Here is a 26,418-nt window from a genome sequence, read left to right on the forward strand (position 1 = left end):
CTCATAGGGAACTAATACATTTTGAATATATTTTGGTCCACAACCATTTAGTGCTTTATAAACTAGCAATAAGATTTTAAAATCTATCCTTTGACTAACGGGAAGCCAGTGTAGTGATCTGAGAACTGGTGTGATATGGTCCAGTCTCCTGGTGTTTGTAAGGACTCTGGCAGCAGCATTCTGGATTAGCTGCAGCTGCCTGATTGACTTTTTGCTAAGACCTGTGAACAAGCCATTACAATAATCTAACCTACTGAAGATAAATGCATGAACAAGTTTTTCTGCATCTTGTTTAGACAGAGAACCTTTTATTCTAGCAATGTTTTTCAGGTGGTAATAGGAAGATTTAGTGATGGATTTTATGTGGTTGTTAAAATTCAGGTCTGAGTCAATGATTACACCAAGGTTTCTGGCTTGATTTGTAGCTTTCAATGAGGGGGGGCAGACAAATGCTATGAAACTGTACCATGTCCACTACTGTGATTTCACCAGTCTTACCTGGCAGTTCAGCCGAAAAAAAAATACTACCCAAGAGGCCACTAGCAAGTCATAGTGAACATTTTTATTGTATTGGAAATTATCTCAGCTTTCTCAAGTGCACAGCGTTAGCACCTAGGGGTCCGCACCACCCTGTTTCACCCTACAGGTGCCAATATAAACTCATATTCCCTGAGTTGTACATGCACTGAAGAACTAAACCAGGGCAGCAAGTGCAATCAGTGACCATGACAGACAGCTAATCGGGTACATGGCTGTCATGTGAGCTTGGTTTGTGGGACCCTACCCAGGTACAAATGTTCTCAGACCTACGACAGTTCAGTTGAGTTTCGCGAAAGGTTCTAGGATCCATCTCACTTTCCATGTGTCTAACATGAAACCAGTTCTTTCCAGTTGGATTCCCTACTTGTTTCACAGACTTTTGGATCAGATTGCCTCTTCATCCCATCGCTAATCTAGTACGGACTGCCGCCCTTAGGTGCAGGACTTTGGATCATTGGACATTCCTCCCTCTGATACCTATTTCTCTCAGTACTTCAAGGGATAACTGATCACAGATCTTCCCCAATTCTGAACCCCAACACGTGCATGCAGACCCTTCCCACTATCTGGACCTAGAAGTTTTACACTCACAGGTCAGATGTTTGTAAAGAAATGACTTTGTTGTCTGCCTAACAGTTATGGTGCTGTACTAACATCTAGAAACTAGTACAAGCTTTTTGCACAGTTCTGGTCTCTGACATTCATGTTTCATCAGTGTTATTTCCTGTTTGTGAGCCCCTCCTCACCCAGGTAATGTTGTTTACCAGTGATACCAGTGCTGATATTTGCATTCCTTCATTTGTTTTCATTGAGACGGACCCAGAATTTGTGGTTTTTCCTCCGCAGCTCTTCAGACAAGTGTGCCATATATTTTGACTCTCAGCAATTCAGAGCAAGTTCTCCTGCCTTTATTATGTGTAATCGAGTTTTAATGACGCTATTGGTGAGGCTGGAGGAGAGCAGAATTAAGTGCACACCTGAGGTGTATTGAGTGCTGGTTTACATAATGTATACCAAGAAGGCTTTAACTTCTTAATGAAGAAACATCCATTCATACTGGTGGCATTGTAAAGACTCGCATTAGAAAGTCAATTTTCTTCCTCAATCTGAAACATTAGTAGGAAACTGAAGAAGTCAACAAACGCCAACACGCTTTAATGTTTTCTGCCCCTGCAGGGAAAATAAGAGATCAGCAAAAAGGAAAATTTTTTCTACAAATCATCACAGCTTCTGCTCAAACAGTCAACTAAATCTCCATCTTAACATCTCATTTAGAATATTACCTCCTGAATTCTTATTTCCTGAAACAGAAAATGCCATGAGGGCTCAGAGGAGAGCCATTTCTGCCCTGTTATGTCAAACATTAATAAAACAAAAAGAATAAAATTGGTGTTACAGCTGCACGGTGCAGGTGTACTCTGTTTTTTTCAATAATGTTTAGTCCTGCCTGTCTGGATTCCTGTCTGATAGTTTTACTTTTCAAATAAACTCAGTGTTGTACTTTTCAGTGAGTAGTGGAGTGGAGTAAATTAGACTAATGTAACTTTAACCTTGCTCAGAAATCATATCAACAACCGTACTTCAGGTTCCTGATTACCTGGCATGTCTAACTCTTAGACAGCCCAGTGTCAGACGTCAGACTTGTGTTTTTCTCCCCTGGCAGTTTAACTTCCTCTTTCAGAAAATTGTGTACAATTAATTTGTATTAAAATGAACAAAACCCTCAGTTGTTCTTAACAGGTGAACACCAATATTCACATATTGTGTGTCGCAGCTTCTTTCCTGTAATGTTCTCTAAAGTATTGGTCTGATGCTTTTGTTTGTGGAACGTTTAGATCTCGTCACTTTTCGTTGATCCATCTCAGTTTCAGTTTTTAACAAACAGCAGCACATTAACCGTCATGGCTTTTGATGATGTGCTCTAAAAACTTTTGCTATGGTGCTGGAACGTGAAAGCTGTGGTAATTGTTTCTGTAGCACATCTGCTAAATTACAGCTAATTCAGGAAGTGCTCTTATGTCTCAGCTCACAGGACAATGACAAATAGCTTTTCTTTATGTTCAGGTTGGAGAATCATAAACAGAGTAGGAAAGCAACACATCATTGTGGGGGCTGTTAATGATAAGAGAAGTGCAGAAAACCAGTCTCTGAGGCTGGTATTTATGTTATTTCAGCCTTTTTCCCTGGGTGAGAGTGCTTTATTTTCCTGGAACTACAGCTCTGCCAAAGTAAAACACAAAAACCAATGAACCCACATGTCAGTTCCCTTACACAAACATTCAAAAGGCTTGCAAGCACTGAAAGCTGTGCTGAAATACCTATTGGAACGTACCATCAAAACCAGCTGAAGGGGAGCTTAAACTAACAAAGGTCATACAAAGGTCATGTATATGTATATATGCTTAAAGTCAGTCCTTCCTCTGATTACATTTCTTCTAGAACCTAAAACAACACACTGGCAAATTGTGACAATGAAGAGAAAACTAAAGATTCAACTCAACTACTACTCCAGACACCAACCTGGCCTAAGCTTCTTCTTCAGCTCACCTGGTGTAGTCCAGCCAGCAGCAGCTGCCTCACCTGGTCTCAATTAGGACCCTGATTTCACAAACAAATACAGAGTTCAGCAAAAACACACACACACCAAATTAAAATGAGCTCTGTCAATCTAAATAACAAAGTCACAAGTTAAACATAATGTTTTATAGAAAGCCCAAAGTAGCCCAAACACTAATTACCCAGATTCCAGATGGGGATTACAGCTTAAATGGAGAGAACTGGTGTTAAATAAACATTACAAGCTTGAACTAAACAAATGTTGTTCTACACACAAAATAATTCAAGTAAAAGCATATTACTGTGAAACAAGTGTCGATGTTTATTTGTTAGCATGTCCATGTGGAAAAAATAAAAAATAATAAAAAATAAATAAATAAAATACTTTGGTCAAACTTCTTTTTCTAGTGTTATTTAATTTTTCTACTCAATGTAATATAAAGACATGTATTCCTGAGAGGCACATTGATGTGTGTTTGTCCCTGTTCAGAGGACATGGAGCAGGGAACCAGGTTCTTATACACTAATGTCCAAACCGGTTCACTGTAAACATCAGTAAAGAGTGTATAATTAAATAGTGTGTGTGATGAAAATGGGACACAGCATATAAATGTGTTAAATTGTCGATTCCTGGCAGTGAAGGACTGATTTGGAAGGACATTTGTGGTTTTGAAAATCTCAGAGCGATTGATGAAACATCAAGGGGATAAATGCATTTTCGTATCGTACCAGCTTGACTTTGAACACAGCTCGAGAAGAAATGCTAATTACACTAATTACAAAACATAGATGTTATCCTCTGAGTGATGTGAACCACAGATGAAAGTGGATGGAGGTGCCACTTTGGCATTGGTAATTGCATGTTACCATTTTACTGCAGAGTGCATTAGATGGAGGACTCTCTGAAGCTTCCTGGCTGTTTTGCAGGTTGAGGTCTCTTCCATAAAACCCATTTGCTGCAGTGTCATAGTGGACCAGGAGCGCCCGCTAAAATCAGCCACCGCTTTCTCTCGTTGGCCCTGTATGCAGCCTGAGAGCATCGAGGGCTGCTGCTGAGCAGTAATTACATGACAACCTTTAAATAGCAGCAGCCTATAGCTGCCATTTCATAATGTGTCTGTGCTGGTTTGTCAGGGAGAATACGGCCACGAGTGTGTGCGGCTGGAGTCGGGCAGAGCAGCAATTCATCACAGCAGTTTGGCAGGAAAAAACACACCATTACAGCTGGAGAGTGGACTTCATATCACTGCAGGAAACTCTTTTTCCTCACATTTGGTGATTTTCATGATTTGGCATGAGCTGGAGATGTATATTGTTCACTGCAAAAGTCTCTCCCTTATGTTGTGTAGGTGTATTTTTGGATGTATTCAGCTCCATTTTGAAAGAATCGCACATGTGCAAAGTTATTTTGCTTCAAAGAAATAGACAGAAACATAATGATGAAGTCTAATGCACCAGAGGCCACACTATCCTGACTTTAATTTCCAGGTGTGGGTTGAGCTGCAGAACTGTTGACTGATCCCCGACCCCCTATAAGGAATTTTGACCAGGCTCGTCTGACAGAGTGCACGATGCACTGACTATGACAGAAATACCAGGGTGGGATAAATGATTTTCACAGTGAATCTTTATCACTGCGTAAATTGAGAGTTCAATGATTTATTTGATTATTATGTTTATTACTTTCACATATTTAAATGACCACAGCGTGCCCTCTTGTGGAAACACTGCACCCTGTGCTACAAAAACTCCTTAACCAGGAAATCACCATTCCTGCCGTACAATAAGAAACCCTAGCTGTTAGGAAATAATAATAATAATGATAATAGCACATAAAAAATGACAGTACTGTTGTTTTTCTCTCTACATGTAATGAAATTCTTCTATGTTTATGTGTTAAAACTTATTTGAGTCATATCTTCTAAACTAGTTGAGCACTACATCTGACATCTTCCAGTAAACGACTACAAATGAATTTTTAGCCTAAATCTGAAATCCTGACAGTTCATTCAGACACTGGTGGGAAGTTCAAATCATAAATCGGGAGAACATTATATAACCATGTTGTTCTGTATTCCATCATATCCTGAACATGATCAATCCTGGGATCAGGCTTATAACCAGGATGCTGATCTGAGGGTCATGGCTGCAGAGTCCAACAGGAACCGTGACCTTAACGTGAAGAGACTTCCATCTCTGCTGGATTGAGCGTCTTATCTGTGATTGGTGGTCAAACACAGACAACATCCAGCTGGTGTCATTCCTGCTGCTGATCAATGCTGCCATTCTGTGCCATGTGACCTCAGTGAGGGCCACCGTGTGAGGGCATAAGTCACACAGTCTTTGTTGAGCCGGCGGTCTAAAGTGAGTGTTTTCACCTCGTCACCAGCTGCCGCTCCAGCTCTGACAGGGGCTGATTGGTGTGTCATTGAGCGCTGAGCTTTATTTGACTGTCCATCAAAGCTGAGAGCTGAAGGGTCCCTGTCTCGCTGGTTAAACCTGGCCCCCCGGGGGCCCCGAGTGCAAGGTTACCAAGAGAGTGGTATGCCAGCGACCTTGGTGGGATGGGGTATAATATGAATACAATCATGCTGAGTGGTGAAATAATGGTGCCGTAAATTCAATAAACAACCTGGCGGACCTGACATCACCTTCCTTTCATGACATCTTTTTCTGACAGGACAAAGTAATGCAGCGCTCCCCTGAGAGTCCCTGAAAACAGTCAATTTCTCCATACTAAATGTCAAGGCAGCCGTGCGTGGAAATATGAAAATGGAAGAGGTGAGGAGGAGGAGGCACTTAACGGAGAAGAGAGGACAGCAGCACCTGCTATCAGCAGGAATCTCACTCTACCTGTGTAAGCATCTAAACTCTGGAGAAATAAAAGCAGCTCTCCTGACACAGAGCGGCTTCAGAAAACAAAACAAGCCGGGCCTTGATTTGAGCTGCAGATCAGTGGCGCTAATGAGTTAATGTTTCTGTCACGTTGGAAATATCTCAAAACAAACAGCTCCACGTGCTCCTTACTGTCACCTTGGGAACTAAAAGGTGCTCGTCCATGGCTCCTCTGTCAGCAGCAAGGCCTGTTTCTAAACGTTCTGTTCTTTAGGTTCCCGTTTATTGGACGAGGCCTCGTATTTTTGACTCATCTCCTGAGAAAATCTCTTGACGTTCCTCTTAAAATCTGACAGTTTTCACTTCTAGACTTTCCAGAGCTGGACATGTGATTCTTCATTCAAACTAAACACTAAGAGGATTAAAATCCAGTGAGGTTCTGTTATTCTGCACTGTGGACCCAGTTTGTTGTAGTTGTCAGGCCTGTGCTGTTGATCTTCAGGTGATTTTCCCTCCTGCAGGTGAGCCAGGTCTTCATTCAGCCATAAACCTCTCAGCAGCTGCTCACACAGCACCATTCAGCTTTGATGGACGTCGCCAATGATGAAGGTAAAGCTGCTCTAACGCCCCTTATAGGACACTTCCATCATGATTACATTTACATTTATAGGGTCAGTTCACTCAAACCACACGTCTGTTTTACCCCACACACATAGTGGTACATAGTCTGCCCCACAGAGGTGAGTGTGATGGTTCATGCAACAAGAAACTGCAGCTAAATGTTTTTTGCTTGTTTGGTTGTTTTTTTTTTTTTTTCAGAACAACGTTGATCAGTGGATCAGTTTTATCCAAATGTTTAAGGCACAGCTCATAATTTTGGTCGGTCACCAGATAAAAGAAACTGGTTTGAAATGTTTTATTTCCTAAACCTAACCAACATGTTTTAATGCCTAAATATAACGGAGTAGTTGTGCTTTAACTTAAGGACGTAACTTATGTAATGTACGTAACGAAAATGAAGAAGATCTATGGGATTAAAATGACCTACTCCACCTACCAGTAGGTTACAGTAGGTGAGTAGGGACCTACTGGCCTATATAAATAGGACTGACGTACACTGAAAATGCCTATTCAATAGTAAGACAACAGTCCAACTGGGTGGAAATAACTACTGGAACTGAGCCATTACCAGCAAGAAAATCTACAGCAAAGCCTGTCATGCTTTAAAAATCAGTGTCACTCTGGTCTCTGGAGTTGAAAAAGGTTTGTGCAAATGTTATTTTTTAATCTTTCATTTGTAAAAGAAACTTATGCAAAACATCTTCCAAATGGAGGCAGGATATGAAGAAAATTGGGAGCCACTGCTGTAGGAAATCAACAGTCTCACTGTTGACAGTTTTCAAGATGTACCTTTTTAAGTAAACAGTCTCCACTAAAAAATTGGACTTTTAATGCTTGGCTGAGCTCCCTTTGTGTGTGTGCTGCTTATTATGGCTGGGCCTGGCAGCTGCTGTGACATTAAAACTCAGGTAGTGGAGTTCCTTTGACATATACTATTAAATTGGGTTTAAAGCTTTGTTAGAGACGGTGCAGTGTCTCTTCCATCTAGATTCAAGTGCCATGTATGTTCTTCAGTATGCACTGTTTACACAATGTGCATGTGTCCTTCTGTTTCAGAAATATGATTCAAACACAGTGGAGACCATACCTAAACAGGGGCAGGTTCCTAGACAATGGGCCCCTGAATGAGGGCTTCCACTGGGACATGTAAAATGTCTGCACCCCTCTAGGACTCACTTACTGAGCAAAGCACCTGATTTGTAGTCAGTTTGTGTTATCTTGTGGTTGTTTGGCATCTCTTTCCATTCATTTAGCTCCATTATTATTTGTTTTGTGTCTCTTTTTTACTTTCTTTGCATCTTCTTTTTGTTGTTTTGTGTCTCTTCATGTCATTTTTCATATGTGAGTGTGGTCATTTTGATGTGTCTGGGGTTGTTTCTATCTCTTTATAGTTGCTTGCTTCTATTTTTTCGTGTTTTATGGCTTTTGTTGTCATTTGGTTGACTCCAATGAAAGGTTAACCATCCCTTCATGACTGGTCTACAGGCCTCCAGTCCCCTTTTGCCCCTGGTGGGCCTGATCTGTGATCCATCCATGTACCCAGCAGATCCCTGTGACCCTGGTCAGGAATAAGCAGGTATAGATGATGGTGACTGCGTATTTAAAGTGCATTTTGAGACTAAACACTTAAAAGGTGATTGTGACTTTGAAACAACCTTCACTGAAACCTTGTGCCAATCCAGACTTGAAAGAAAACCTAAAACACTCTTGTATTCATTTTCATTTTTCCACTTAATGATCTCACTTGGTTTGTTTTTGCTGTTAAATCCTCTGGGATTTACCGTGATAGACAGCAGGACATTGGTGTAGAACTTGACCTTGCAAACCTCAGCGAGCTCAGCTGGCGTCTCACTGTATGTTTTGACATATCCACTGTGTGTTTGGATGTATCTGTGACTTGGGGAGCTTTTTAAGGTCTTCCTGGCTCTGTTATCTCATGGCCACATTAATCCTCATGTTTTCTCCTGTAGCACCGCAGGCCAGCTCTGTGCAGCCCCTCTGCCCTCCCTCGCTCCTCCAGGGGACGCCTCCTCCGCTGCGTCCAGACTTGTCAGAGCAGATTCTCGTCAAATTACTGATGTCCTGCATCGGGGTAATTGCTTGCCAAACCTACTCCACTGATGCAAATTTAAGGGGTCGCCTGTGATGGAGATAACGCCAAATTGGTTTTGAGATTTTGAGATGTCTACTCAGCATGGATAGATAGATATGTGGGCCCTTAAATGAAAAAACGAAGAAATGAAATAAGGCTGTGTGTGGAGAATGCTGATTTGGCAATACTCAACATCAGAGAAGACGGATAGATTTCTCCTCCCTGCAGCGGGCGCCTCACTGAACACATAATAGTAAAGAATACCTGGAAGGCTCACAGCACTACGTAACATGCTCACACAATGCAGTCATAACACCTCCTCTCTCGTCCCATAATGTTAAACTGCCTCGGTTAAGTGGCCATTAATCACAGCCTTTCTAATGGCTGGAGTCCAGCTTGGACATAGTGTGCCCCGAATATTAATGAGAGAAAACGTAGCTCGGACCAGCGTATCAGCCTCGGTGACTGGCCGAGCCGCCACAGGCCTCTCTGATGCTGATGTCACCTGATGGGAGAGTCACTGGATTGGCTCGCCCAGGAGGAGATATCATAGCTCCTGGCTCATTTCATGAGGATTAAACTGTGGAGGCTTTGAGCAAAGAGTCCTCTGGGGAAGAAGCTTCTCCGGTGGTGGAAGGGGTTTAATCTCACAGTGGCTACCTTGGTGTTAGTGGTGGATTTGGTAATGAATGAGTGGGGGGGCATAAATTAACAATGACAACTAAAGACCAGTAATTAGCAGGGTTAGGCAGGAGAAGCAGCAGCCGAGTTAAGAGTAAATGTAGAGGAAACTTTGAGCGTAAAAACCTTTTCATGTAGATGTGACGCCAACAGTCTGGTAGCAGGTGTAAAGGCCTATACCGCCATTTCCTAAGTTCTATTAGATGGGATGCTTCAAAGATGCCTGAGTCATAAGCTGCTCTGTCAATCTGAACCGAGGTCAGTTTGTTTGTTTGTTTGTTTAGAATAGCTGGGCAGCTCATGAGATGGCTCTGATCATCAGAGCCCTGAGAATCATCTGCTGGGGTTTTTATACAGATGTTCATGAGTTTGATGATCCCCTGGTGCATCATAGCTACATGTAGCATTTTTACATGTAAAAACCTTATTTCAGCTATAGCTTTAAAGCTAAGAGATGTTAGCATGCTAAATACATGGCCCCCATCAGTAAGCTAACACATGGTTAGCGTAGTGTAATAGGACACAGTGTGAAACTTGACATGTTTTCTGCAACTTCATTTTAAAGTCTTAGTTTTTTGAATTAGCTGACTAGAAGCCTAAAGGTCAGCAGTACTGTGAAGGAAGTGAGATTTGTAGTTAATTAAGCACCAGTATGATAACAACCGGGACTCACTAATTATCTAAAGATTTGTCCTGCAAATGAGAGCAGAGCTGAGGTCTGGGCTTCAGTCAAACCTCACACAGTGCCGCCGGTCGAAGGCTGTGAGCTCTGGATGTTTGAATGAGCCAACATTTCAGAGGCTAATGAAATATTTTGTCATCCTGCATTGTCCCCATGGTCTCCCCTTCATACCTTTTGTCACTTCACTTCCTTTTCCTTCACAGCGAATGCTCAACGCCGCTGCTGCGGGACTTAACAAGCCTGGAAAATAATTAAAATTCGACCAAATGATGAAACACTTGCAGCAAAGCGTCCTTGAAGGGTCGGCAGGGTGGTTTCTGAAAGCAGAGAGGAACGAGGGGAAAGAGGGAGCGGCGAGAATAATGTTAAGCTGCTGCTCACAGCTTAAGGGCCCCTTAAATTGGAAAGGCACTGGCCTATAGAGACATGTACCTGTCAAACAAATACCACACGCTTCTGATTCTCTCTCCTCTCCTTCTCTCTGGCTTCGTTTTAAACTCTCAGATGATATTTGAGTCAGACGTGGGGTGCCAGGCGGATTGTCGGGTTCGAGTGCAGAGACAGGGATTCGCCTCTTAGAGGTATCACAGCGACGTTGCCGTCGGAGGAATTAAGAGGCGAGCTCTGCGGCCCTCCGCTGATCCGCTCACACGCTCATGTTTCTCACGGCCCGGAGGGAGGCTGTCACAGGGGGGAATGTACGGTGGCAGCTCGCTGTGGTTTGCAGGTGCAGATGAACGTGTTAGGGACCGAATGATGAAGAGGAAAATAAAACTGGAGCTTTCAGAACAGGTTTGATCACTTTAAAGGTCATGACTTACGGAGGCAATCTTTGAGTATGTCCAATAATGGATATTAAACAGATGTTACTCACATGAGAATTGGACATTACAAAAATCATTTAATCAATCTAGTCAGTTGTAATTAAGACCTTTCGCTTATGAACTGAAGTAGCATATTTGTGAAAAATCATAAACAGCGGTTTGGGGCTAGATGGATTCAAAAACAATCTTTCTGTCAATAACACACTTCAGAAATATCGTGCAGTGTGTACGCCAAACGCCAATTTCATCTCCAATATAAACACTGTTACAATGGGAGGGGCCAGGTGTCACGGTAAACGAAATCTTACTACTAGAACGAGCATCCATTGCGTGGTGTTGTCCGTCCATGTTGCTTGGTATTTCCACAGTGTTTGTACATGTTGGTTTAAATTCCCTTCGACTGCAGTGGGGTAGCTGCGCTTTGGTGTCTCCAGGCTTGCACCTGGTGGGGGCACCAGGTTGATGCAACTAGGTGAGTCCTTTATAAGCAGTTGACTTATTTACTTACTGGAGAGCCTAATGTGTATGAATCCACTGCTAAAAATACTATTTGCTCCTGCTTGAGTCATGGTGTCAGCTAGTACATGAATACACACAGTGGAGCTTCAGTAAAATAGCCACAGACAAGTTAGGGACATGATGGAAGCATTTGTTTTAATAGAGCAATAAAAAAAATAAAAAAGCAATAAAAGCAATAAGGAAAATATAACGTCAGCAAATGTGACTTCTGTATCACCTACAGCTAGTTATCCAATCAGACCCAGGAATCTCCAAAGTCTCCTTGTTTATTTCACTTTATTTATTACAGTATGCAGCTTTTGTTTTATGAGCAGGTGCAGCAGTTTTCATAGTCCATGTTTCTGCCCAGAGTCTTCCCTCTGCGCATCATCCTGTACCGAGGCTGTGTGGTTTCTTCCCTCCATCCGATGATTCCTCCATCCCTGTCCCGGCTGTCAGTCCATCACAGAATCACTACTGAAGCTGGCTTCCCTCCTTCCGTCAGGGGAATTGATCTGTTTGGTCCCCTGACACTCCCTGTTAGCACTGATTAACCGCTGAGTCGTGCTACCTCTGCAAAGACAACGTCTGAAGCTTTCATTTTTTCCCTTAATTATTTAGAGTCACAGTGAGGTGCACGTTCATCCCAGTCTCATACATCATGCAAAACAGTCCGACTGACAGCCACAGCGCTTTCAGGGCCGTTTTTTTTCTGTAAACCCAGAGTGTTTGTTTTAGTTGCGAGCTCTGGGGCAGGAGGTGCAGTTAGTGAGTGCTGTGATGGGAAGCTGAGAGCTGAATTACCGCTAATGGCCGCGACTGAGAGGAGTGAGGGATGATTTTATGGATGAAGTCATGTATTTTTCCTCAGATTTAAAGGTCTCTCTCAGAGGCCCGTTAGTGTTCACTGCTGCATTCACTGGCTCGTTGTGTTCTCGTCGCTCAGTCTGTTTGCACAGTGATAAAACAGCAGAGTGATTAAAATGGTGTGATAAAAGCAACAAGAACATGAATGCTGCAGGAGGGGATGTTTATAGGACTGTGTCAGAAACAGATTTATTAATGACTTAGATGTTTATCCTGAAATGATACTTTTCATCACAATACCAATGTCTGAAAGTGGGTCTGAAAGAGTCTAATGTTGAGGCCCTGTAGGGACTCAGGTCACACAAGTTGACCATAGGCTTTGTCTGACAAACAGCATTTGGATTTATTTATAATTTATTTAGATTTATTTATAATAATTTATTTATGATAATTTATCACGTTCACAAAAACACCAGAGGTGGAATGTGACTTACATTTACTTTTCTTTTTTCTTTTCATGCCACATTTCTGTGAGAAATAACGTACCTTTGACTCCAATACATTTGTCAGGCGATTTTAGTTACTGCTTCAGATATGCTGCATTACCGTAGGTTAACAGTGCACAGTAACCACTGAAATTATTAATCAATGAACAATGGAGTCATCTTTCATAAAAAGTCAAATATTTCAAGGTTCCAGCTTCTCAAATATGAGGATTTGTCGCCGTTCTTTGCCTTTGATGATTTTTAAATGATTTTTTAATAAAACTGAGGAAACGGTGAAGATGTTACTTTGGGCTCTGGTAAATGGAACTGCATCACTCACATTAAAACAGCAAAATCATGTTTTTTTTATTTTAATCTAGTGACAGAGGACCTGTCCAGGGTGGACCCCTGCCTTTGAGACCCTGGTTAGGGATAAGGGGGTACAGATGATGGATGGATGGATGCAAGGATGACAGAGGATAGGGTTACATTCACAGGCCATTTTTTCTGATTTGAACACATTTTAAAATAATTTGAACACATTTGTTTTACATATATTTTTTTTATTTAAGTAAAAAACATCATGGAATACTTTTACTGGTGTGGTATTTGTACTTTTGTTTAGTAAATGATCTGCAGCTTTCTCCAGCACCACAGACCTGCAGTCAGCTGAATATTACTTATATTACAGAAATCTTCTATTATGGCCTTACTGCTTTGATGACCTGCTGAGGAGCAAACAGATCAGTCACCCTGTCACTGAGCTGATTTCAACAGCTCCTGAAGAATCTCAGGTTGGTGACTGGATGATGGCATCAACAACTTTCTCATTCAGTAATGGAAAGTTTCTGCTGCGTGACACGTCTCTTCTCTTCAAGCTTCACATTGCGGCTCATAGAAGTACAGTGATGTTCTCTTATGCTAGAAGAGATGCTCCTCACTTTAAATATTCTACATGAAATCCTCCTCCTCAGGATGTAGAGCATGAATGTCCATGTGCCCATGTCTGAGTAGCTGCTCCAATTTTTCGGCTCTGACCACTTTTTGGAAATCTTGGGAAGACTTACAGACTCAAATCTAAGGTATGGATTGGCTGAAAGTGTCTTACTGTCAGTGACTGCAAGTTTGAGGATTCTTGGAGTGAGTGCATTGCCATGACATTGATTGTAGGTATTTATTTTAAAAAGGTGGCTAAATGTCAGCTGTGACGGATCATCCATTTGGACTGAGCTCCAGGTTATTTTGAATGGAAATGAAACCAAGTTACACATACACTTGGATGAAACATGCCAAAAAACCTCATCACCTCCAGTCTTTTATCAGCAGGTCAGTGCAGATTACATCTCAAAGGTGTGAATTTTAACAAACACATCGCCACCATTTTGTTTATACTCGCCAATTAGTGTTGAAATATTTCTGACTGAGAGACTGTCCTGAGTTTCCAAAGACCCCTCGTCACCGCACGTCTCTTCCTCCCTGCAGTAGCATCTCAGAGAGCAGAGCTGAGCTTTCATGTGAAGCCTCGGGGATGGAGCCGGAGCGTGAGCCATTCTTCGTCTTTTAATTGGCGCTTCTACGTGCTCATTAGTTCACAACACTTTAATTTGGTGGTGGCGTTAAGGATTGGCCCTTTTGTATGAGACGAGAACTTGATAATGCTGTCAGTAACTAATTAGCAGTGATGGCATCTGTCAGGAAATTGCATGCAGGGCCAATTAAAAATGATGCACTATTAGTTCTCGCCAACCTTGCTGACCCAGTTAGTGTGGGCAGTCAGGGTGGGCGGGGCAAAGGGGCGTGCTCAGGAACGCTTTGAACTTTGAGACTATTTCAGAAACAACCTTCCACTGGGCTGCTTTGACTCCATGTTGATGTGTTTTATTTTTCTTGTGCTCAGACCTCATTTGGCAAGAATACATGCAGCACACACACACACACACACACACACACACACACATGCACGCACTCATCTGAGGTCGACCTACAGTGTAGTGTGTCAGGAGCTCCAGTGGTGCTGACTCTCTGCCAGCTGCTGCCAGCTCCCACAGAGGTAATAAATGTCAGGGCTTTAAGGTGCCTGTCCACCTGCCACTGCAGGCTGTTTGTACATACTGTAAAGAAGGAGGAAGTGTAGAAAACAAAACACAGGAGAGGACAACATGCAAATCGCACAAACTGCTTGCCGTTACAGAAACCCAAAGGACAAATGAATGCGAAATATGCCAAAAAGACTTTTTCAGTCCTATGAAATGGATATGCCTGATCTCTAGAGGATGATTTCATCAACCTCCTGATGTTTCCTGCAGCATCATCTCCAAGTCAGAGTATCTGCTTGTCCACAAACAAAATCAGTTGTTAATGCAGACACACTTATAGTGGCGAAAATGTTGATGGTTAGGGTTACTTGTGTCCCACAACATACAACCATCATTGAACGAACAGGTTTACATTGTTGTTCCCCAGAGGATGAACCCTTTAAAATGTAAGAGCTGGATTTTCTCTTGTACATTGGAGTCAAAATCAACTAGCCTGGCTAGCCAGACTAACTCTTTTCCTGTTCTATACAAAGAATTAGTCTGGAATCTCTTAGGTTGAGATCGATTTCCAGGGGACGGGCCAATGGACAAAGAATAGACCAATCAGAGAAACGAACAACATGACGTGAGCAAAGCGACAGTGAGACCGGTGAATGGCATGAAGGAGAGTAGAGACGCTAGTGACTGACTGATGAATACACGGTGTTATCACTGGTTCTGCGTAAGTTTCTTAATGGTGTAAACAGCAAAAGCCACTTGTAGAAATATTTGAGGACTTGGGACTGACATTGAGCAACGTTCAGAACAAATCACGCACAAATGCCCCACTGCAGATAAAGGAGGAGGAAACACTTCCTATGGCAGGGGTTCCAGACCCACATTCTTTTGCTAAAAAAGGGCCAGGTCTGGCTGGCCAGGATAAAAAAAATCCTGTACAGATGATTCAGCCAGGGTTCATCCAGCCATCAGTTATCGGACATTACCTAAAGTGATTTTCCCCTCCAGAGCACAGGATGCCCCAAACAACACCTTGATGACTCTATAGCAGAGTTAATTCTTGCATTTTGTTTTCTGGTGTAACGAGCATCACGGCCTCACAGGGCTGCTGCTGTAGCTGCAGACGCTGTGTCTTTTATGATTAGTATCAGAGAAGAACAATTAAAACGGTTTTGTCCCTAAATGACTCTGTGAGTTGTGATGTTGTCATCATGGTTGTTGGTGTTTAGTCATGTGATTCCTTCTTTGGAGACAGTCGTCTCTCCTCTACGCCCACGTCCTTTACTTTCCTCACTCGCTGCCTCTTTTGTTTGTTTGTTTGTTTGTTTGCTAATTGCAAACTTTTTTGACACCTGTGTCAACTCGGTGTGAAACATACAGCTCTCTGCACACGCTCGACACACTGCTGCACACAGATAAACACACACACACACGTTTATACTGCCTCCCACTTGCACTCCATACTGAACACACACACATCCGTCCCCTTGTGTGCAATTACCTCGTCTTTACTATTTACCTCACGCTGCACACTAGCAGTTTTTGAAGGGTTTCAGGTAAACAGAACATGTACATGCTCAGCTCAAATCCCTCAGCTGCTGGATGGTGAACACTGAAGAGAAACTGGCTCAAGGTGCCTTATCTGACCTAACCCTCTGTAAATGTAGTCCATCGCATCAAGTCTTACCAGGTTTTACTCCGCGATGCAACCACATTGAGTGTGACAGTGAAATCACTTCAGGACTGAAACCTCAGACCTGTGGCGTCGAACGTCAGGTGCCTCCCCCTCGAGCCCGGCGGCAGCAGATGGGTTTAACGTGCATTTTGGTGAGTGGAGGAAACAAAAAAAAAAACCCTGAAACTTTATATGCTGTTGGGTTTGTTCCCTGCTATCTCATCCCATATTTCTCCTTTTAACGTTAGTGCTGACAGATCTCATGGTGAACACAATAACAAGGAGTTTGCTACACCCCAATATTCATATTCACAGAAGAAGAAAGTTCAAATTGGTCGGTTTGCCATCTTTACCTGAGAGCTCCACTTCCTGTTTGCAGCTGCAGGAAGCTTCAGCCTGGCCTTTCAGATTAAAGCCTCTACCTTCAAGGGAGAAAGAGTTGTTCACTCTCACTAATATTGATCCATATGTGTGAGATCACAGACAACACAGTGAAGACACACGAACGGATTTTTGCTTTATCTGGGATTTTCTCCCTGACAAAAGAGCTCATGGCGAGCTCGTTAAGATGGCGTGTGGGAAAGGGAGGGCGACTTCGCTCGTCCCCGAGATGGAAGATGAGTCTGAGCCTAATGACCTTCACTGACAGACGTAATTCTATCAGGACCCAATCAGCTGCAGCAATTAAGCGCTCTTTGTGAGCCGGGGAAAGGGTGTGTGGATCCTAACCGGGGTCAATTAGTGAGTATAGAGCTGCTGCTTGACTCCCACTACATCACTCTGTCTCTCAGCGGCCGAACAGCCTCTCCTTCCCCTTTAATCACATAATATAAATGTATCTCACTCGCCTCGCTTCATCTCTCTTTCTCTCCCTCTCTGTCCCCAGGCAGCTCCATCTTGGTCAGCCAGGTTTTTGTCTTTTTTAAATGAGTATGGTCTTCTCTCTTATCTTTTATTATTTCGTTATGTCGTGGCCTGGAGGTTATCAGCTGCAGAGAGTGACCTCTGTTCTGAAGGGTCATATTCTCATTGACATTGATTTTTAGTGGGTTTTTGCATATCAGTGTTTTAGTCTTGATGGTGATCACTGAGCTCATGATGCTGAGTTCAGTCTGCAGATCCCTCTGATCCAGCTGCTGCCCATCATTCCTAATTATATTATTTAAACATATATTAACTGGCATCAAGGCCATCAGGATCGCATAGAAGAAGAAATGTGCCCCTGTTATTCTCAGAGATCTGTGTCTGGATTTCATTATCTGGAAACACAGACCCCGTACAGCAGCATCACTTCCCTAACCCTGAGACATGGCATGGTTATTGACATGCCCACCTGTTTCACTAATTCCTTATCTAAAAGATATATTTTGGACAGAAAAGGGAAAACAACGCCAAGTGGACTCAGCCAAGACCAGACCCCACATCAAAAGACCCACAAGACCAACAGATATGACCGCCAGAACAGAAAACACAAACTGAGACAAAGAGAAGGAAAAATTCTCAGTGTCAGACACTGTAAAGAGACTTTTCTCCAGCGTGGACAAATGTATGTATTGAAACCTAAAGTTGTCTTATTAATGTTTGTGCTTGTGCATGATTCAGTCCCTCAGTTCAGCGTGGATATCCTCCATCAGACAACAGCTACAGTAATATCAGGATGTGGTAGAAAGCTGCTGATCCCAGCTCAGCTCTGAACAGCACTGGACAGTCTGTCTTAGTTTGTGTGATGTGGAGAAAAATAAAACAGCGAAGGAGAGAAATACAACATATGATGGATTTAGTTCTTAGTGGGAGAAGCGGAACATCGATGATGTCTGCTGTCTTTGCCGTGTCCACACGCTGGCGATTTCGAGGATTTACTGTGTGAAAACCTCAGAGAGAGAGAGAAGACCGAGCTGTCAGGGCTGCAGCAGCTAAACTCTGCTTCTCGTGGAGGCTCCAGCAAAACGCAGCAACTCCTTTAGACTATCACTGAATCCTACTGCACATGGTTGTATACCCACAGTTTTAATAATGGTGCAAAAAGAGCCAAAGTAACTTCACAAAAAACACTTCATTTAGAATCACACTTCCAAATGAATCATTTAAATTATTAAAAATTCAGCCCCAGAACAATAAGCTTACTGAGCATTATGGTTTTCTTCACTTCATTTGTCTGGACACAAATGCTCAGTGAAAAAATTATATTGTTCAGCTAAAATACACCATTTGTATCTGGTTGTACTTCTTAATAAACAGCTGTGTAATAGAAAAAACTACTAAATTCATAGTATTTATCTTTACCTACAACATTAGCAACACCTTGGAATAATGTGTCCATTACCCAGAGAAATGAGCTTTACAGTTTTCTTCCAGCAGCTGAGTGACGAGCTGCAAGAAACAGGAGAGATCACATTAGAAGAAACTGTTTAGGGTGGATGGATGGATGGATGGATGGATGGATGGATGGATGGATGGATGGATGGATGGTTGGAAGACTAGATGGATGGATGGATGGATGGATGGTGGATGGTTGGAAGACTAGATGGATGGATGGATGGATGGTGGATGGATGGTTGGAAGACTAGATGGATGGATGGATGGATGGATGGATGGATGGATGGATGGATGGATGGTGGATGGTTGGAAGACTAGATGGATGGATGGATGGATGGATGGATGGATGGATGGTGGATGGTTGGAAGACTAGATGGATGGATGGATGGTGGATGGTTGGAAGACTAGATGGATGGATGGATGGATGGTGGATGGATGGTTGGAAGACTAGATGGATGGATGGATGGCTATTGTATGGATATTGTTGATGCTGCTGACCGATTTAACTCTCATATCATCTCATCATGTTGTTAAATAGCTGTGGGTTTAGTTTATTCTCTTTCTGTCATTGCTTTGATTTTGTTACTGAATCTTTTGTTTTCTTTTCATTGCAGTTTTTACTTGTTCTGAGAAAATTCGATTCAAGGACTAATGGCCGAATCGACACGTTCTGTTGGATATAAATTTGTTTTCTGTGGACTCTTAGCGTAAATAGCTGCTGTTGTTCTGCTCGTGGTGTGTGTTGCTGCAGAGATGGAGGCCGGAGCCGTCCAGTGCTCGTCGCTCAGCAGTACATTAAAGCCCTCCAGCTGTCCATTAGTGCACCTCTGTCATGTTTAAGAGCTGGAGGTGGGAGTTGCACATTAGCTGAAAGCTAACACGAATGATATAGATGTACAGAATTTGACCCCTGACCTCTGTTAGCACGCCCACAGTGCCTAGCGGAGCCGCCACTGCCTGCTAACGCTCTGGGAGGGAACACAGAGTAATCAGAACAAATGAGTCAGTGAACAGAGAGGAAACCGGTGCCGTGAGCAGATTTCTAATGACGACTAATATTAGCATAACCTAATATGCTTGTTGATCAAGGGTAAACTTTTGGGGGAGGACATGTTAGGTGCAAAATAAACAAAAGCAGCTGCTGCCAAGGCCCCAGCAGCCTTCAGAGGGAGGAGGAAGATGCCGAGGCCATTCTTAATGTGGGCTGAGCCCGCTGCATGGATATGAGGCAATCTGTCAGCTCTGCACACACTTATCGACTTCAGTTTTATTTCTGCAGTTCTCAGAGGCTCCAATTAAATTCAGGGGGAAAAGGGAGCAGTTTGAACAGTTGTGTTAATATATTTATTTTCCTTCTTTTACTAAAAACATTTCTTTGTTTCTTTCCTCCTATATGGTTTCTTCTAGCAATTAATTGCACAAAACTCCTCAGTGCTTTCAGCTACAAGGCTGCTGCTGCAGACCTGCCATGCATGTCCCCTAAATATTATATGAGGACTTAAGTAACAATTGTTGTTCTTTTGCCAATCAACTATTCATGCTCTTTAAGTGAGGTGCCCTGTGGGAGAAGAGTGTAGGAAAAAACCTCGCCAGAAGCCTGTTTGCAATGCATTTTGGGGAAAATAAGAGCAAACACTACAAAAATAAATGGACAAGTTAATCCAATCTCATATTCTGCCTTCAAACCAGATTCTTCATAAAACCAGGGAACCTTCAGGCGCATTCATCTTTACAATCTCACGCAGTGCAGACAAGCTTTGTTCAAACCCACAGAACTTTATTCAGGCTCTAGTGAAAAGTTTGACTCACAACTGAGTCAACATCAAAAAACTTCAATAACATTATACACAGTCTGAAATATCAGTCAGACAAAGTGGATATGGGATTTGATTTATAGGAAAATTCCAGGAAAAGTCCAAAGTCTCAGAGGCTTTAACTGGAGACACATCATAGGGTGGGTGTGGACACCTGACCACATATTTATTTGTGTGCATTCGGTCGGTGGGTGCAGTGCGATCATTTTCGAAATTCATGTTAAGCAAGTTCTGTAAATCTAAAGACATGATGGTGCTACAAACAGCTCCAGTGTACTTTGAGTCTGGATTTCAGTTCTTCAAGAACGTTTGAGGCAGAGTCTGATCAAGAGCGTGAATGTGAAGAACTAGCACACTGTAAACAAAGCAGAGATCTAACACAGTAAAAAGCCTTTAGGGCGACATGTAAAAAAATCTTCAGGACTGGAGTTTGGTGATGAAGGAACGTGTGTCCCAGTGCAGCAGTGTGAGTGTGAAGCCTGTACTGAGTGCACTATTCCTACATACATGAATTACAGGAGACTAGAACTCAAGAATTCTGGACTGAGCCTTTAATTGAACTGAAAACATCCATACAGCCTTTCCATTATTTGTAGACCATTAAATACCTGATGACCTCCTTGTTACATCATCAGTGTTATTTTCTCAGAACTGACAGGGCTCTTCAAGCTTTATTCACCTTTAAGTGTTTAACATGACAGGTACATTTATCTCTAAGTATGAATCCGGTGGAGGTGCCAATTCAATCAAAGACAGAAAATAAAAGTAGTTTCCAGCCTTTATCTTCACCTTTGTACTTACTCGAACACAAATCTACCTGCACAGCTACAAAAATACACGTTCACATATAAATTCATAAATGCAACAGCAGAGTTTTATTATAATAAAACAAGACTTTCTGGAATATATAATAACTAAAAAGTGACTTGGGAAGTCAGTGTGAGAGACAGTTGTGTGCAGGACACAAAGGCCAAAAAAAAAAAAAAAAAAAAATTTCTGATGTTAAAACAACTGAATTACTTTATCTAATTAACTAAATGTGTTAACTTGTTTTAACAAAATATGATATCAGGGCTCTGTAATTAATGAATATCTGGTCCAGATTACAGTGTAAATGCAGCAACCAGGAGCAGAGGCACACACACACACCCACACACACAAACAAACACGCACAGAAGAAAATACCAATTCCCAAATCTCAGTGAACCACAGTGAAACCTCAGAGAATCTAATAAGTCAAACTGCAGGCTGAGCAGGCAGCGCATGAATACCAAATGCAGCCTAATTGATTACCTAATTTATGCAATAACCAGTATTTTTTTAATTATAGTTATTTATTGCTCAAATGTTTACAGGACTCGGCTGATTCATGGGCGGTGCGTTGAGCCACGGGTCAGACACAGTGGACCCTGTTTATAACTCTGACAGCGAAATTATCACAGCTCCACTTCATCATCGCTGCTGCTGAAAACCACAAGCTGAACACCAGCATCCAGAGTCTGAATGTGATGATAAGAAAATCACAGGTTATACAGGTTCTTCCAAAATGTTCTTTTTTTTGCAGGTAGAAGCTTGTCAAGAACTCTGCATCGGTGTCTTCTTGTTTTCTCCGATGAAAACAACAGTGTCTTTTTAGTTGACCATGAATATCTCAGCTACTACAGCTTGGTTGATATTTATCACAGTGACCTTATCGCTGAGACAACTCAGCTGAAGCTGCTCCAGCACCCAGTTATTGACACAAAGATGATAAAAGGATTCAGGAAAAGCTTCCTGTCTTAAAAATCATTTCCATTGTTTTGAAGGACTTCTCTTTCTGCTGAATCTGTCATGCTCTTGTCCTGCTCTTGTTTTGCTAATGCCTCATGAAACAAGAGAGGGATCCAACAATGAGTTTGGCTGACACTCAGTTGACAAGGCATCGGGTTTGGGGAAGTGCACATTAGCCATTTTGAAACCTTTGGTTGCCCACAGCTCCGTTCTCACACTGCATCGATGTGTAAATGAAAGGCAGCGCAGGCTGAAATTTCCCTGATATTGTTGGTTTTTCAAGTCTGTTGTCAGAAAACCCCAGCCAGAATGGCAATCATCCTGCAGCCCCAACAAGAAATCAGGCTGTTTAGCACTGCCCTCCAGAATAAACGTTATTTTTCACTGCTTTCACAAACGTGGAGGACTTACTGCAAAAGTAGTTTACACAGCTGCCAGATCTGATCTACCAGCCCGTTGCTGGTGATCTACTAAGACTACTTTTAGTTAGACTTGGAAAATGTAAAACCTGGACATCCACAAACCTGCACAGTTGTTTTATCCTGTTACAGGAGGAGCATAAACAACTGGGTGAATCCATCAGATGATGCCCTGAATTGTAACCACTGGTTCTGGTCCTGGTCCAAATGACCCTGTAAATCAACAGAGCCTGTCTCATTGTCTTGTGCCAGACATGGATGTCAACCACCAACCTTCACTGTGTATATGGAGTGAGACGCCCCCCCCCCCACTACACACTAGGGATGTGCATCTCTGCTCTGAGACCAATAAGATGCGTATCTCGATATGCTGCCAATGATCCGATACATTAACGATATTAATGCAGTAACTACCGTTGTGATACGATACGATTCATTCCCAATCATGATGTAATCTAACGTAACATTGGAGCAAAGCCTATAAGTTAAAAAACATTGATTGTTCTTTTACTGAAGCACAGACACATGAAGCAATGCATCCAGATTTTATCTCAGCTTGTATCTGAGCAGCTCTACCGACACATTCGCGTTATTCCTGCACAAGTCCGTGCATTGGTACACATTGGTTAATCTTCCCATCCCTACTACAAACTGTATGCTTTTATCTACCAGCTGTCTACAGACTGGAACAGAGCTGGTCCAAGGTGGTCCCATGAGTTGTTTCCAGGACAGCGGAATGTGTATCTGCACTTTCGGGAGAGACAGTGGTCTTGGTGAGAAGCCAACCGTCCACCAGGACTTCTTCGTGAAAACATGTCACATATGCTTCTCTAAAGCTGCAGTCCAGATCCCCAAGGCCAGACGAGAGGAAAACATAACCACAGGTTGTTTTAAGTCTTAGAACAAATGCTCCGTGCTGTCTTTTATTCTGGTGAAGTATTTTCTAATCTTCAGTTTAGAAAAATATTTGAAATATTTTGTTTTGCTTTGGAAAGAATTTGAAATAATCTCAGTAAAGAATGGAAGACCACTTTAAGGACTCAATAAGAGAGCTTTTTACAGTGTATAAACACAAACAGTTGTTTCTGTGTCAACAAATTCCAACACAGAAACAAACAGTGACATCTGAAAGGGCCTCGGAGGTGGGGGGTGCTTACTTCAGCCAAACTGAGTAGCAGGGGGAGCTGGGTAATAACTGTGTGGTGGCACAGCAGGCTGCCAAACGCTGTAAATGCACAACTCTTGTACTGGCATTAAACATGTAGCAACGCGGGCGGATGACAGTGACGCGCTGGATGAGCTGGAGACTGACTCAACATGACAGGAAGTTATCTTGATCCCGCCGGGCTGGAGGATAATCAGATGGATTTCTTAAAGGCAGGGGCGATGACAAATGAAAAGGACGCAGAGACGTCACCACACAGCCGTCGCCGTCTTTGTCACGCTCTAGGTTCAGCTTTGAGAAAATCCTGAAGAAGACCCGCAGCCTCTGGTGACCTCTGACCTCCTGCTGAAAAAAAAAGGTCTGGAGTTCAGCTGGAGCTGCCACTTTTAATTTGATGCCTCCATTCCCAGAATGCCATTCTGCATGTTGATGCAGCTGCCAGCACTGAGCCCGTGCTACCAGCCTGTCTGTCTGTCTGCCTGCTGGGCTGGATGGTGTCTGACCAAAGCTCACGACTCGTATCAGAGGCCTTACGTCATATACAGTATGGAAATTAACTCATGTTAACATGCAGCATCAAATTCAGCTGCAACAATTCAAACAAAATGGACGAAACAGAACTTATATAAACTCATTTCTTGTAAACATGGTTAAAAATACCACTTTAACCTTTAGGCCTCTCAGCATTTTTAGGAAGTTGGTTTATCTAACCCGAACCCTGACCCTAACTCTAACCCTTACCCCCTAACCCTGAAAATGGCCCTGACCCACCCCAAAATTCACCCAGGCCAATTAATGCATTCACAAATCACAGTTAACGCAGCATGAGAACATGAGCAAGTGTGTGTGTTTCTTACATTCTTTCTTACGCTGAGGCAGTTTCCAGAAGAACTAAGGCTAAACCACCATTGTAGACAGGCTGAGCAAACAACAACAACACCTAAGGAAAATCCTCGAGTCCATCTTAAACATAGAAAACAGAAAGCTAGAAAGGGAGCTGCTGGTCAGTGGTTTGATGGAACGTGTGTGCTGTCCTTAACATTACAGTGAAGTCTTTAAAGACAAGTTTCTTTAGGAACAAAACGTTGATCGAGCAGTTTAGTGAAAGGCAGAGAGTTGTGATGAGATACACAGCTGCACACACACCTGTGCTGTTGGATCAGACACTGGGAACATCCCAATTCCACCCAGTTGCTCCAGTGCACCATCCTGAAGACGTCCCAAAGCTTGTATTCCTGCTCTGAAGCGTGAGGACACATGAGCGAGGATAAAGACCTTCACTGAAATCTTTTGTCAGGAGGAGCACCAGTTGGTGATTGGACACTTCAGATGATGCATCGGATAAAAACGTTTAGTACATTTTTACTTTTGAAAGTCTGATAATCCAGTCAGATTTCTTTTTTGGCTGCTTTCAGCTTGTGATTAGTGGAGTTTTGGATCTGATTGTCTTTGGCTAATGGGCTGGCGGTGAGCTCAGACCTGGTTGACCACCTCATTCAAGGCAGTGCCATGTGGTGATGAATGAGTCATCTTTTACTGCTGATCAATACCAAAGTCTGTGCACGCTTTCATTCGCCAGCTTGAACGTGAACCAGCACGATTCAAACAAATGCTTCAACAAGCGAAATTGGAGACGAGTCAAAAAGAGGGAAAAACTGGTCTCTGGGCAGGTCTCTGTTGGTGGGCGGATCTGGCCTACATGCATCAGCGTCAGAAACAGGTAGAGACAAAAGGGATTTAATTTGGGTGGTCTGACACTTTTGATGACTGAAGAGACAATACATTTCTCTGCATGATGCAAAAACAGATGTGTGTGTGTGTGTGTGTGTGTGTGTGTGTGTGTGTGTGTGTGTGTGTGTGTGTGTGTGTGTGTGTGTGTGTGTGTGTGCGTGTGTGTCATCCTCAGTTTGCCTTCTGTTCTCCTCTGAGGACCAAACAACACCAATTAACTCCCAAACAGTTGTAATCAGGGGACTTGTGAGATACCACACAAATTAAATTAAACCGTCCCTAACCATATGCCAATACGTGTCGTCTTCAAACCTCTTTTTAATGCAGAATAAGCTTGTGACTGATGGCATGAAACAAAAAGCAGAGAAATAAATCAATACCCAGCACACTTCAGAGGGGAAAAATTTTAATTTTAAAAATGAAGCTCATCTATAATCTGAGAAGCCCACGCTGCTAGCAGCTCCTCGGCCAACCGACGGGTTTCTTGATGGAGGTGGACTTTGAGTTAAATTCTACTTTGAGCACTAAAACGTCTTGGTGGTGCAAATCAAACTGATGACACATAAATAAATAAATAAATAGAATAAATTGATAACAGTAAAATAAAGCGGTGAGTCGTCCTGGTCGTAATTGCTCTGGCTTGTCTTCATCTAACCCCTATGACAGGAAGGAGCCAAGGGGCAGCACAGGAAATGTACCCGACACACCGTGACCCCCCGGGAGCAGGATAATGTCAGTCAGGCCGCCCGCCCACCACCAGGAGGATGAGTTCAGCCAATCAGAGCAGGTTTAAGGTGATGACCTTGTGCCCCTCCTCTGTCTATGTGACTGGGCTTATTATTAGTCTGCCAGAGACGCAGAGTAAATAAGTCGT

This window comes from Mastacembelus armatus, chromosome 10, assembly GCF_900324485.2.
Source record: "Mastacembelus armatus chromosome 10, fMasArm1.2, whole genome shotgun sequence".
Taxonomy (NCBI): Eukaryota; Metazoa; Chordata; class Actinopteri; order Synbranchiformes; family Mastacembelidae; genus Mastacembelus; species Mastacembelus armatus.